The sequence below is a fragment of the Pseudorca crassidens genome, chromosome 12 (assembly GCF_039906515.1).
Source record: "Pseudorca crassidens isolate mPseCra1 chromosome 12, mPseCra1.hap1, whole genome shotgun sequence".
Taxonomy (NCBI): Eukaryota; Metazoa; Chordata; class Mammalia; order Artiodactyla; family Delphinidae; genus Pseudorca; species Pseudorca crassidens.
The window spans coordinates 19,781,903-19,795,987 of record NC_090307.1 but is presented as its reverse complement, the minus strand read 5'-3'; the positions used below and the strand labels follow the sequence as shown (position 1 = coordinate 19,795,987).

Sequence of the window (14,085 nt, the reverse complement as noted above, 5' to 3'; positions counted from 1 at the left end):
CATTACATCGTAACCTTAAACTTATACAACGTTATATGTCAATTACATCTCAATAAAGGTAGAAGAAAAGAAGCTCATGGAAGTACCTTTGGTTAACTCCAGGGCGTAGGACAAAATGGAATAAGGGAATTTATGGCTTTTCTTTATGTGTTTTTACATTGTTTCACCAGTTACAATGAGGAAATTCCATTTTTAAAAAAATTAAATTTCAAACAGTGATTCACTTCAGTGATCCAGAGCATATTACCCTCTGGCTACTTTTTATTTTTAACAATCACAAGATACACTTCTTGGGTGAGCTACATCTACTCCCTCCTAGTGCATACCATAAAAAGACAGGGATTGTTAAGCAATATAATGCAATTTCTTATTTTCCCAACATAGGATTGACATTAATAGAACAACAACCAAGCCAAAATAGTAATATTCTGAAACCAAATTCATCTTTTTACTAGACATATTCCAACATTTAACTGAGTTAACTTATTCCTTTACCTGAGGACATACAATACAAATTATTTATATTGAAGGATACTGAATGAGGTTATAGTGATCCAGTTTAAATGTTTAAATGTCTGTGAGTTGGGGCTGGAGAAATGTAGCTGTTATTATTTTGAGTTTACATTTGATTTCATCAGTATTTATTAACCTTTATTTCACATACATCCCCCCACCCAGGGAGCATTTTCAGTTATTTTTTCCCCTAATTGCCCCCCCACCATGAAATATTAATACCACTGTTATACTGTGTATCTGTTTATGTGCTGTATGTATATCTATGTTTTATACATAAAAAGAGTAAAACCATTTCACTCTCCAAGAATGAATTTCATCCACTTACGGGTAATATTGTTCCCTTTGAAAATGCATGGATTAAACCTACTTCAATTCTTTTCCAAGAATTGGACTGATGCTCCATGAAGTAGAACTTCAGGGATGTGATGACTGTTTAGTAGCGAAGACCCCAAACTGCTTCTGAGGAGCCTCCTTTGGTTTAGCCTTGAGCAGAAATCGGGAACTTTTTCTGTCATACACACACCCATGCCAAGCTTCTCAGCTTTCATAACAAGATGTCACTCTTTCCCTCATTGGCTAAAGCCCATGGATTCTCATTTAACCAGCAATATAATGGTCGCTGTCTATGTACTCCTGAGGAGATATAGTCTGAAATCCACTTGCCTCAGGACTTATCAAAATCTATGTACTGAGGATACAGTCTATCAATTCTGTACTCTCAAAATCAATTCTTCAATTAGATTAAACCTATAAAGAATGCCATTTTGTGAGCCCCTAATTTGTCCAAAGAACTACTTACTTACTTTTACTGAATTAAAATCTACTATTAATACCATGCTTCTACACTAATGGCCATTTGAAGAAACCATCCCACCCAATTCATTATGGTATTTTACTGTCAGAAAGTTCCAGAAGTCGTAGCTCATTACATAGGATGACTCCTCTTCACAAACATGGGAGCAGAGATCTTCATTCTATGAATGGACGGGTGTCTCTTGAGCAACACATTTGTTTTTTTATGGACATAACGAATGATACTAACTTCATGGTCTCTAACAAATAGAACAAATGTTAGAGAAGGTATTTTTCCATCCTAGTCTAACTTCCGACTTCATCCGTCCATATTCTCTTTTTCACCTTAATCTGATTTCAATTTTCATTTTGTTGTTAATTTGTATTTTAAGATAATTTTACGGCTGAGCAAAATGCATGCAGAGATGTGTACAAATTGTACATATGAGCCTGAGTAAACTTCACAGAACAAATGCGTCTATGTAACCAGCACACAAATGAAGAAATAGAACATCACCAGACTCCCTCTCCTGTCTCTTCTCAGTCAGTGCCCCCAAACCCGACAAGATAATCACTGTCTTGACTGCTAACACTACTGATTAATTTTGCCTGACTTTGAAGCTTATATATATGAAATCCTATAGAGCATGAGGTTTAGTGTCTGGATTTTCTCATTCAGTATTATGTCTGTGCAATTCGCTAATGTCACAGGTAGAAATACTTTATCCCCATTGATGTGTAATATTCCATTTTATGAATACACCTAAGTTTAATTTTTATCTTATTATTAATGGACATTTAGCTTGTTTTCAGTGTGCAGCTACTACAAGTAGCTCTTGTGAAAGACTTCTGGTGAACATACTACAAAGTTCTACAAATCATATATTTAAAATGGGCCATATCTCTGCCCAAGTTCAGTTTTCCAAAATAGTCAAACCAATTTACACTCCCACTAGCAGTAAATAAACATTTCATTTACTTCACGCCCTCACCAACACCTGGTATTTTGTTTTATTCATCCTGGTAGATGCATAGTTGTATCTCAGTGTGGTTTAATTTGCATTTCTCTGATGACTAATGAGGGTGAGCAACTTTTCATGCTTACTGGATATTTGGATTTTCTCTTTTTGTAAAGTGCCTATTCAACTTTATTGCCCATTTTTCTATTAGGTTATTGATTTCAATTTTATTTTTCTTACTGGATTCAATGCAGTTATAAAAAACTATCATCTTTGTAAAACAAATTTGGGTATAAACAGACACAAATAAGTGAAAAAAATTAAGTAGGTGTCAAATCCAAACTAACAGTAAGCAAAGCATTTGGGGCACAGGACTTGACAGTTTAGTTCTAATAAACTGTAGAGGAGGCTTGAAGGGTTAATAGCACCATTTTTATGCAGAAAGGACACAGCATATCCATCCTAAGGCTGATGTTATTGTCAATCCTCAGTGATCCTTTGTGCTGATCAAGGTTTAGTCACTGAAGAACTTCATGAAACTTATTCTGAATAAGTTAAAAACCATTGGAATTGGGCAGTCACATATGAGAGGTACAGTTAGTAACAGCATTCTTATGCCCAGTATACTGTAGAATTTCATTGTGTAAATTACTGTTCATTTAAAAATATTTATGTGCTAAAGGATAAGTCATCAGCAGTTACCTTTTTGGGGTTAAAATAACTTTAAAAAATGTAGTCTAAATTTTTGACTATAGATTAGTCACAATGTATAAAATCTGTGCTAAGCTATGGCTTTAGGAAAATTAACCAACCTAGAACTAGGAACTCTTTAGTTATAAAAGGACATTATAGTTTTAATTTAATGGATAAATCAGTTAAGGTAAGGTATACAATAGAATGCTTCATATTTTCAGGAAATATGAAAACATTTTTTAATGGTCAAAAACAACACTGAGGACTCAAGAAAATAGTCATGATTATTACATGGGTCCTAGAACAAATCATATTATACTTAATTTAATACCACCTACCAAATTGTTAAAAAGTTACAACATTTCAAAGAAAGAAATTTAATAAGAACTGTTGAACAAAAGTATTTGTTACAACCCAAACCTTTCCCTCTTACCAGTAGCACAATAATCATGAGAGCTATTCAGTCAAACAATGTAATTTTAAAATTATAGGTAGATATTAATTGAATGAAGAAACATGCATTAAACAGGGACCCCTAAAAAGACAAAATGAAGACTAAAGGGTTTTATTTTGAGGATCAGTAAATAAATAGATGAGATAATTATTCTAGCCAATGGAATCCAAAATTATGAATTTCAGTTTTCAAGGTTAAAGCACATAAATGTTTGACTTCCGGGACATCATCAGGGAATTTGATATTCTACTTAGTATTTTTAATTTATCAGCTAAGTAAATCTTGTCTTTTTAAATATAAACAAATTTTTGTCTCAGCGTTTGTATTTATTAAATTTGAGTATATAATCCTTTGCTTTCTTCAACTGGTTTATTGACTATAATTTAATTGTTTTTGTGAAAACACAAATTCAGCAGTATAAATAAAACTATGGTTTCTATTAATGGTGTAAAGCACTATTATAACATGCAGAGGTGTAAGTAGCAAGCCCTTTTAGAGTTACTGTGGAGAAACAGATTTGGTAGTTACAGGTCTTAGCTAAAAGTCGTCATTTGTGCCAGCAAGAGTCCTAAGAGGGTGTTAAGGGACTACAGATGCTTTATGGTCCCCCAGGACCAAATTGACAGCAAAAAGCCAATGTCAAATCAAAAATAACTTACATACAATAATAGTTGCAACTACGTGAATCATGGGGTCATGGAGTTATGGGGTCAGGAACTGTATTCAACTTTGAGATACTTTACAAATTTCCAGTGTTATCAAAAGGCTTTATTTGTGCTATTTTTCAATCTGTAAATACAGTTCTCCCAAAACAACTGAGGAATGGCCATGTGTGGAGCTATATACTAAATTTTTTCTCTAACTTATTGGGTGGTTATTAATAATTGAATGAATTATTTAAGCAAACATTTCATTTTAATTTAATTCCTAACTTTAAAACAGAGAAGCTTCAAGGATAATATTTTTGTTTTTACAGTGAGAGTCTCAAGGAGGAAGAAGAGATTAGAAAACTTGCAATCACTTGCCATTAGTTGGAGAAAGCAGATTCCAAATTGTGATGACCAATGTTAAAAGATCTTAGATCATTAAATGCAAGTTGGGCCGTGCATTTCTGATTGTTACAGATCCAGTTTTGTCACTGATGGGATGAGTCAAGGCGGAGGGTGCCCAGCAGTAGCCAAGGCATTTCTGTGATTTATTTGTCTTACGTTAAATAGTAGGAGAGGGGGTTGCCAGTATGTTTACCTTTAGTCGTGACATAAGGTCATAATAACTGAAATGAGAGAGTCAAAGTCTCTCTTTCTAATTTTCATTGAAAAATAATATGCACATTTGTATCGTGATGCCTCAAGGAGTTTCCTTAATTTGCTATGAACCCTTTTATTTCTAATCACGTTTACTTTGAGAGACCGATATACAGTTCCTTGAATCATTTTCACAAATCTATTTTTCCAACTCTTAATATTTCAGTTATGAAAAGTAAGATTTGATGAAATATAAAGGACAGAATGGACAAGAGACTCTTCTCTGCCCCACTCCCCTCCACTGGCTTTTTTTTTTTTTTTTGAAAACTTCCTAGCTAAGGATGTCAAGGTAGTGAACAGATTCATTTATTTATTGACTCATTCAACAAACATTCATTCTTTGGACACCTATACTGGTGTCAGACATAAAATTTTTATGAACAGAACAAATTATTTTAAATCCCTGTTTCTAACATGTAAGATCAAAGAAGAATCATCACAAATGTCTTTTGGCTAACTATGGAGTGAATGTCAAGCTTTTTGATTTAGAATTCTTGTTCTAAAAGTAAGATTGCTTTTCCCAGGTTTGATATTTTATTGTCCCCGCTCCAGGGCATGCTGGCATAGAACTAGAGTTATAAGTCTAAAAGCATTCAATCATGTAATTAGAACACCACCATGGGAACCACTCAATGCTATTGCATCCAGACCCTGCATACTGCCACCCCTGTCATGAGTATCCGACCCCTTTGGCTTTTATAGGGGACTCTCACCAAGACATGAATTGGAGAAGACCTCACAAACAAAACAGGGGTTTGAATGCCATATACCAAGAAGATGACTAATATTTACCACATTTTACAGGTGGAGAAATGCAAGAAAGTGAGAAGTTCTTATTAGCTGTTGTATCTTCATTCTGATCATGTGTTCTTTTACCAGTTCTTTTAAAACATCTTCTCTCCCAAGACTCACACTAAATATATGACTATAAAAATAAATTATTTATAATTTATTTAAAATAAGTTGAATAGTTCTAATGAAATTTATATTTTATATGAAGTACACAGAGATTTTCTTCCATTCCTTCAATCTACAGTAGTTAATAAAATATGTAGCTAAAAATTCCACAGCATGGGAACCTACTTAGTGGTTATGGCAGCGATGCATGCTTCAGGAAGTAATATATGGCTATGGTACTTAAAATTTTCATGTTATTTTGGAGATAGGACATTTAAATATATCTTAGAAATATAATAAAAATTATTATGGATATATAAACTTTTACCATACTGATTACAAAAATAAATTAGATGATATTTCATGTAATTATAATGTAACATTGTTTAATAAGACAGTCTTACTATTTCTTAAAAATACAGTTTTAGAAAGTAATCAGTTAGGGCTTCCCTGGTGGCGCAGTGGTTGAGAGTCCGCCTGCCGATGCAGGGGACACGGGTTCGTGCCCCGGTCTGGGAATATCCCGCATGCCGCAGAGCGGCTGGGCCCGTGAGCCATGGCCACTGAGCCTAAGTGTCCGGAGCCTGTGCTCCGCAACGGGAGAGGCCACAACAGTGAGAGGCCCGAGTACCGCAAAAAAAAAAAAAAAAAAAAAAGTAATCAGTTAGCGTGGGATTCTTGGCTATCACCAAATCTTCATTTGCTAATTGTTATTTTCGCAAATTATCTTTTAATATCATATATGATCAAACATAAGGAACATCATTTCCCAAATTATACCTTAAAAAAGAGATGTTTATCTTATATTGATATCATTATAGATCTCTTATAATGGAACATTCATGAAAAAACTTTAATTTGATCAAAAAAGTATTTTGGGAAAAAGACATATTTTCCTGAAATTACATCAATCAATGTTAGTTTGGATGTGTGGACAAATTACCTGATAATTTGTTAAAAGGCAGGCAAAAGAATTTAACACAGATTTAATTATTCCTAAGTGTGTGGCATTACAATCTGAAGTGTTTGCAGTTAAAAAGTAGCAAAAGTTGTGAAGAAGAACACTTTCTTTTGATAACATATTTTGGGAAAATGAAGGAATCACCATACAGTTGTTTACACTTATACGGTAGGCTCATATGACATTTTATTTTGTAGCTCACTATAAAGCTAGCATTAAGCATATATACGTATATACTTTACATGTGCTTGTAAAGGACTATACTTATGTTCACACATGCAATTATATATGTAGACATATGACTATGTGTATGTATATATATTGTCATTACATTCTTTTCTACATATATAGAAAAGAATGCTTAGTTTTTATGAATATGAATTTATTAATATGAATTAATCATTATTTATAATTAATACAATTATTAATTTTATTAATATGAATTTATTTCTCCTTAATTTGATAAATTGATTGAAGTTGATAATTGTAATTTTGTCCATAATTATGGCATTTTTTGTTTTTTGTCTATATGCAAGCATTACTCATGAAACCATTTGTTCCTTTCCCACAGAATGTTCCTTTCACATAAAAAGAGAGAATTAGATTAAGTTACATGATTTCCATATAAGGTTCCAGCGTATGTCCCTTTCACGTTTTAAGAAACTGAGTCAAAATGAAATTAGAAGTGGGGAAGTTAAGACCTCACCATAGAATAGATGCTGTACATATAATTATGTGAACAGGTCCACTTCGATGCCTAAAATAGGTCTTGACGTTCTACACATTTAAAGTAATTTGCCAGTAAAACTTCACTTAAGCATATATATTCCTTGACGTTATATCTTTAAAAGTAGTTAGGAAAACTAGCATGACCTGGGAGTCCAGGCTTGTGATTTTGAGCCATGCTGTGGGGTTTCCTCAGACTGGGGAGGGGTTGATTTTTATTTGTGATTAGACGACATCATATGAACTGCAAATCAGCAGAGGGTGGAGGCAAACCCGTGTGTGACTACCTGGCAAAGCTTTCACTGCAATCCCAAGAATGGGGTGAGTTAGGAAACCTCTGATCTCATCAGCGTGGGGTTCAACTCAAAAGACAAGATGGAAATTTTTAAGAGTATTTTGAAGGAGGAAAGGCAATCTCTTACCCTAAAAGTTAAGTCAGTGGCTCATGTCACCTAGGACAAGAGAGAAGAAACCAAATATATTTGTTCTTTAAAGCTTTAACATGCTCATTTTCTCAGAGTACCTTATGTTTTTCCTTCATGTTCTCCACTTTATCCCCCCCCGTGCCTGATATCCCCAAGTATCAGGCACATGTTACTTAATAACTGTTTGTTGAGTGAATAAATGACTGTGCAAACCTCTCAAATCTATCTTCAGTCTGCACCCTAAATTCACTTTCTCCATTGCTCATAGGTTATTATGCAAAAAATATGCAAATACTTTAATAATAAATTGTAATGTTTTCTCTATTAAACACATACCTTTTGTTTTCCTATGTATATTTTAAAACTAATATTATTTTTATTTTTATTAAGGTAAAAAACATCTCATAATGTTCAAAAATAGGTGTTCAGATTCTTAAAAACTAGCACAGATTTCCTCTTACGTCCCAGTTTCAATCCCCACAGGAAAACACTTGACTCTTTCAGTGGATTTTTATTGTAATACTTACATGTGTTTTTCTAAATGGTTTGCTTATCCTACTATTTCTTTATTTAGTAATTTCATACATTGTTTATTAACTATGTTATAATAGTTGAGAATTTAGTTGTTTTGCACATACATGCACCGTCTTTCCCTATTGCCCACCCTCCATATGCAGCTATATTGTAGTTTATGGTTACTCTCTTGTCAGTGTTACCATTATTCTGATTATATTCACATTTGAATGGGGTGCTATATTATTATTGTTTCTTTTCTCATAACCTTTTGTTTTTCCTGGAGTTACTAATATCATTTTTTCAATTTGTTTAGTATACTTTGTACCTACTGTAAATTATTCATAAATGCTCCCAAATGATCTTTCAAACTGAAACAATCAGAATGGTCTAACTGCGGGACTTCTCTGGTTGTCCAGTGGTTAAGACTCCATGCTTCCACTGCAGGGGGCATGGTTTCATCCATGGTCTGGGAACTAAGATCCCACATGCCGCGCAGCACAACCAAAAAGAAAAAAAAGAATAGTCTGACTGCGTTAACAAACAACTCCTAAAACTCTCAGTGGCTTATCTCAGTGTAAGTTTATTTCTTGCTCGTGTCACAGCCCAATGTGTGACAGTTAGGGTTTCTATGCCACACAATCATTCAGAGCCACAAATACCTTTCATCTCAGAACTTTAGTGTCTTCTAGTGCCTCAGAGCTCTTCAGTTAGTCTTTGTGTCTGGATACTAATAAGGAAAGAAGGAAAGCATGGAGGATGTCATAGGTCATTTTATGGGAATGGCCTGGAAGTGGTGTATGTCACTGCTGTGCCCATACCATTGGTTGGAACTCAGTTACATGTCTCCTTACTGGCAAAGGGCTAAGGACTGAAATCCAGTGGGGTGCACAGGAAAAAGAGAACCTGGGATCGGATGAGCACTTCCAGTCTCCACTACATGGACGTTATCAAAAATTTTTCAGGGCTTCCCTGGTGGTGCAGTGGTTGAGAGTCCGCCTGCCGATGCAGGGGACATGGGTTCGTGCCCTGGTCCGGGAGGATCCCACATGCCGCGGAGTGGCTGGGCCCGTGAGCCATGGCCGCTGAGCCTGCGCATCCGGAGCCTGTGCTCCGCAACGGGAGAGGCCACAACAGTGAGAGGCCCGCGTACCAAAAAAAAAAAAAAAAAAAAAAAAAAAATTTCAAATGTACATGTACATTAAGTAATTTTTTTCTTTTTCTTTCCTGGAGACTTTCCCTCTGCGATCCAGACTTCTGCTTCTCTCTAGTGCTGTTGTTCTGGAGAATTCACTTCACTGTCTCCTGTGTTGGACCTTCATTTCCTGGGTTCCATCTCTCCCTCTTTCTTGATTTATAAGCTTGTTGGGGGGACCGTTCCTTAGAAACAGTAAAGGAAATATATTTTTGAATCCTTATATGTCTAAAAATATCTTTAATCACACTTGGCTGACATTGTGTATGGGTACACGATCCTCATTTCAAAATAATTTCATTTATAAATCGTGAAGGCATTTAAAGAATCTTCTGGATGCATTATTGCTCTTTTTTTTGGTTTATTTTTTTATTTATTTTTATTTTTGCCACTGTCACTTTTTTTTTTATTATTGGAGTATAGTTGCTTTACAATATTGCGTTAGTGTATACTGTACAGCAAAGTGAATCAGCTATACGTATACATATATCCCCTCTTTTTTGGATTTCATTTTCATTTAGGTCACCACACAGCATTGAGTAGAGTTCCCTGTGCTATACAGTAGGTTCTCATTAGTTATCTATTTTATACATATGCAATGAAATTTTTATTCTTTTCCTTTGTATGTGATTTGCTTTATGTTTCTGGAAGATGTTTTTTGCGCTTCTCTTTATTCCTGGGCTTCTATTATTTCAGAATGATATGTCTTGTTGTGTTTAATTACTTAATTAAAAAATTTATTTTCCTGAACATTTAATCTTATAACCCATCTTTCAAATTTGTAAAATTTTGAGTATTTTCAATTTCAAGAGGTTTCTTTTTTTACTGTCTTGAAGGTACATTTCTTTTTAATTCATTTTCTATAGGAGCAGAGTAAAAATGCATGTGTTCAGTTCATCTTGCTAAACGACAATTTACTCTAGTTTACTTTCTCCAGAAAATAAACCTCCAGTCTCCTGGAGGCTGGGGTGAGCAGATGGAGGGACTTATGGTTGGTTGATTGCATGACAGTGCGGAAGGGAACATTGGGTCCAAGCATTCTGAATACAGACGTCTAACCAAGCCCCTGTGTTCACCCCACCAGCTGGCCTCCTTCTCTGGTGGTATTTCCGCCTCCTAAGCATGAGCCTCCCAGGTTACACAGGGAGTTAATGCTTCTCATCCATCAGCCCTCCTACAGGCATGCAGTGTCCAACTCATCCTCTTCCAGATCAGTTACCCAGCCTCCGTATGACTTAGGTTTTTCCAAATCATCCAATGCAGTTTATTTTGTCTCTTGATTGCTCTTCTCCCTTTTATTTGTCTTTATGGTTTCATAACATATAAAAATGTATTTATTCTTGTGTCAGAGGAGTTTGGGGAAGGAAAAACGAAACACATGTGATCAATTTACCATTTTTAACTAGAAGTCACCCATGTACATTTATATATCCGTTTACCTCAGTGCTGTGTTTATTCAGTGATAAAACTATTGACAGAAATTACGTCTATCAAATTTGTGCTATGTAAACTCCAGGTGCAGAAGACATTTATTTTTTATTACAACACAGGATGCTGTGTCACCTTGTTTTCATGGTTTTCCAGGGTCTTTTATTCTGCTCTATCTCTGGTCAAAGTGGCCTTCATGAAGTGGCCAAGAATCATTCTGCTCATATTCTCCCACTGCCGTCTCATCTTTGGAACCCTCTGCCCACAGGGAAGGAAAAGTTCCACCCTCTCCAGTAGCTGAATAGCATCACAATGTAACACTAGTACCTCTGAGCCTCGGAACCAGAAACACAGGATTTCTGTGGCAGGTGACTCCAGGAGAGTTGTCCCTGCAAGGGTTAACCTTACGAGGCAGCTGACACACTTACTTATCCGGGGAAGGGAAGGGTGACAAAGAGAGCAGACGATAAACGTGTGTGTTAGACTTTCTCCCGACAGGAACTTTGTCCATAAACAGAAGGGAGGCAGCACGGTGTCCTGACCACTGTGAGCTCTGTCTTCCAGATCAGCACACCTGAGTTCTACATTCATGGACTTTTGTGATTCTCGGCACATTGCTGGGACTTCCTCAACCTCAGTTTCTTCATTCTTAAAAATGGGGACAATAAAAAATAATAGAGGCCTTGCTCCTTTCAAAGCAATATTGTGAAAATCAAATGAGATGATCTATGGACAATGGCATTATAAAAGCTGTGGAGTATGGGAAATAATATCTATTAGGATTAATGTAATTGAACACATAAACTAGGTGAAGAATACACATTACCATTTTATATCATGTACAGAGAATCATTTTAAATTAATGTGCTATAAAAAGAGAAATAAAGTCAAAGTTGTTTATGTATTTCTTTTATCTCTCTCAGGCCCCATAGATACACACAGCAATAAAAATATTGCTGATGGTGCAAAATAGATTTACTATAAATATATATTCCCAGCATATGTATTTTGAAAATCTACAACCCAAACCTCCAGTAATTTTTCACAGTAGATCAGAATAATTTTTATGAATCGGACCTTACTTTGGAGGAATGGAGTAGATAAGTGCTACCAAAATAATAAATATAGCCAACATATATACTTTACTGTGCCAGGTGCTGTTCTATGCGCTTTGCTGATATGAACTCATTTACTCACAATAACCCTATGAAGAAAGACATTTTATTATCCCCATTTTCAAGATAAGACCATTGAGGCACAGAAAATAGAACTTCTCCCATATTTTCCTAGTAGAATAGACAGATTCCTGTGAAACCAAATGTTTTCTCCAACACTCCTCTTCTCCACTGCTTTGCTATTGTTTGTTTATTTGCATGTGGTTTTGGCTTTAGGTTCTTTCTTTTCAGATGCCTCCCACAGCACTTCTCCAGGAGATGTTCCATAGCTGATGTCAGTGCCTCTCAGATTGTCTCTAAGGCACCTTGTCAGAACTGGGTCAAACAATTAACATTTTAGCAGTCACCTCATCATTTACCAACATGAATGCAAGCAACATATTTGGAACTTTTTGATTTTCTTCACAGTGGAAAAACTCAATTGCTATTATATGTCTTCAACCTTGGATTCTTACTGTTACCATCAGGGATGTCAGAGTCTGTCTGAAATGTGACCTCAAGAGAGCCAGCCAGGATCTTGGTTGTGGACAGATGAATCCGAAGTGTCTAGAACAGGGTCGGCCACATAGTAGGTACTTAATAAAGATTTGTTCAGTGCATGTATGTGCTCCTGGTTTCTTCTGATCTCATAGACATGACACCTATTTACTAACCTACGTTATCTCTGAAATGACTTTAGGAGGCAAAGATTAGGGCGGTGCATACTGATTAATGTATTCATATTAACAGATTCTAACTTTTAAAACACGGATTTCCTTCTAAGCCCTTTTATTTCCCGTAGTCTTTGTTTGCTCTCCACTAGCAGTTCCTTGCTTTCTCTCTAGTTAATGAGACATCTCCCCGGAGGAGAGAAATGCAGTGCGTTGGAAGCAGTTCTCCCGGTGCCCAGGGCTCTATGAAAAAGAGAAATCAAAGAAAACACGCAAAAATAAAGGACTAAGAATGAGCTGCCTGCTAGGGCTTGGAGCCCTGCAGTGAAGAGAAGTGAACCAGAAGCCGAGCGCCTTTGAGTCGCCACCAAGATTAGCCTGAGGTGCGCTCCGCACGTCCGCGTTAGGACTGGGAGACACGCCTTCTTCTCACACAAACCTTCCAGATCCCCGGTCTCCGCGGACTCAGGGGTGGTGCTACAAGTCCGGCCACTTGCAGTCCTGACTGGCAGGGGCTGGGAACCGGCCGGCGTTGCACCGATCCAGCGCCACAGGTTGGAAAAATAGGAGCTGTCCCCAGGACTGTCGCCCTGGAAGGCAGATCGTTGCTGGAGTCGGACCCCAGGAGTCCAAAGGCTTGGGAAGGGGGCAGGAAACCTCTGAAACCCGACACCTCTTGCCGCCGAGGAAACTTCGCAGGCTGGTGAGTTGGGGAAGCCGGGCTGTTATTGCTGGAATGTGTTCCCACCAATTCGGGGTTTGCTGGGCGGCTCGCCTGCGAAAAGGAAGTGAGACATGGATGAGGGGCCGCAGGCTCGCGGCGAGGGAGACGGGTCCTGGAGCCTGGTTTTGGGTGTGAGCGCAGTAGGGGGGCGGCTTCCACCGAGATCCAGGTGCAGACGTGATGGGTACGCGGACGTCATCCAAAAACTAGCTGGTTGTCTTTCTTTACTTTGGCTTTTGCCTGTCAAACAGCTGGTTCGGATTACAGAAGAACCTAGCACAGCAATGTCAATTTCCTTTCATCTGTATCTCAAAAAAAACCCCAAACAAACAAAAAACCAAAAACAATTCATTATCATAATGTGTTTAGAGTTTCGTTTAAGGAGAAGTCATTTCGTGAGGCAAGCCAGGTAAGCGACAGGACATTTCTATGTCCGTCCGTGGGTGAAAGAGCTTCAGAGAACTCAAGAGCAATGTCTGTCTGCCAATTTTTTTTTTTTTTCCCCGTGTTCCTTCTGAATTGTGATCCGGGTGTTGCAGTCCTAGAGGGTGTGTACATGTGTGTTTGTTCAACTGGTCACAATAAATTAGCTTCCAAGAGTTTTCCACTCAATACATTATCTCATTATCTGAAAACTATTAAAGCCGGTGAAATGTCCCTAAACAGAAGCTAG

The 14,085-nt window shown here is 36.9% G+C and overlaps 1 protein-coding gene across 6 annotated transcripts in view; it reads left to right on the top strand.

Moving 5' to 3' along the window:
• RAB27B (RAB27B, member RAS oncogene family) overlaps window positions 1-14,085 on the top strand; it is a 164,924-nt gene that overhangs the window by 85,882 nt on the left and 64,957 nt on the right. For 3 of the 6 annotated variants that reach the window (XM_067699040.1, XM_067699041.1, XM_067699036.1), the window contains exon 1: window positions 13,258-13,391. The exons of 1 other annotated variant lie outside the window; for it this stretch is intronic. The gene's annotated coding sequence lies outside the window, so the exon portion shown is untranslated. Of the gene's footprint in view, window positions 1-13,109; window positions 13,392-14,085 lie in introns of those variants that run through there. 2 more of the 6 variants (XM_067699042.1, XM_067699037.1) reach the window with 2 other exon arrangements.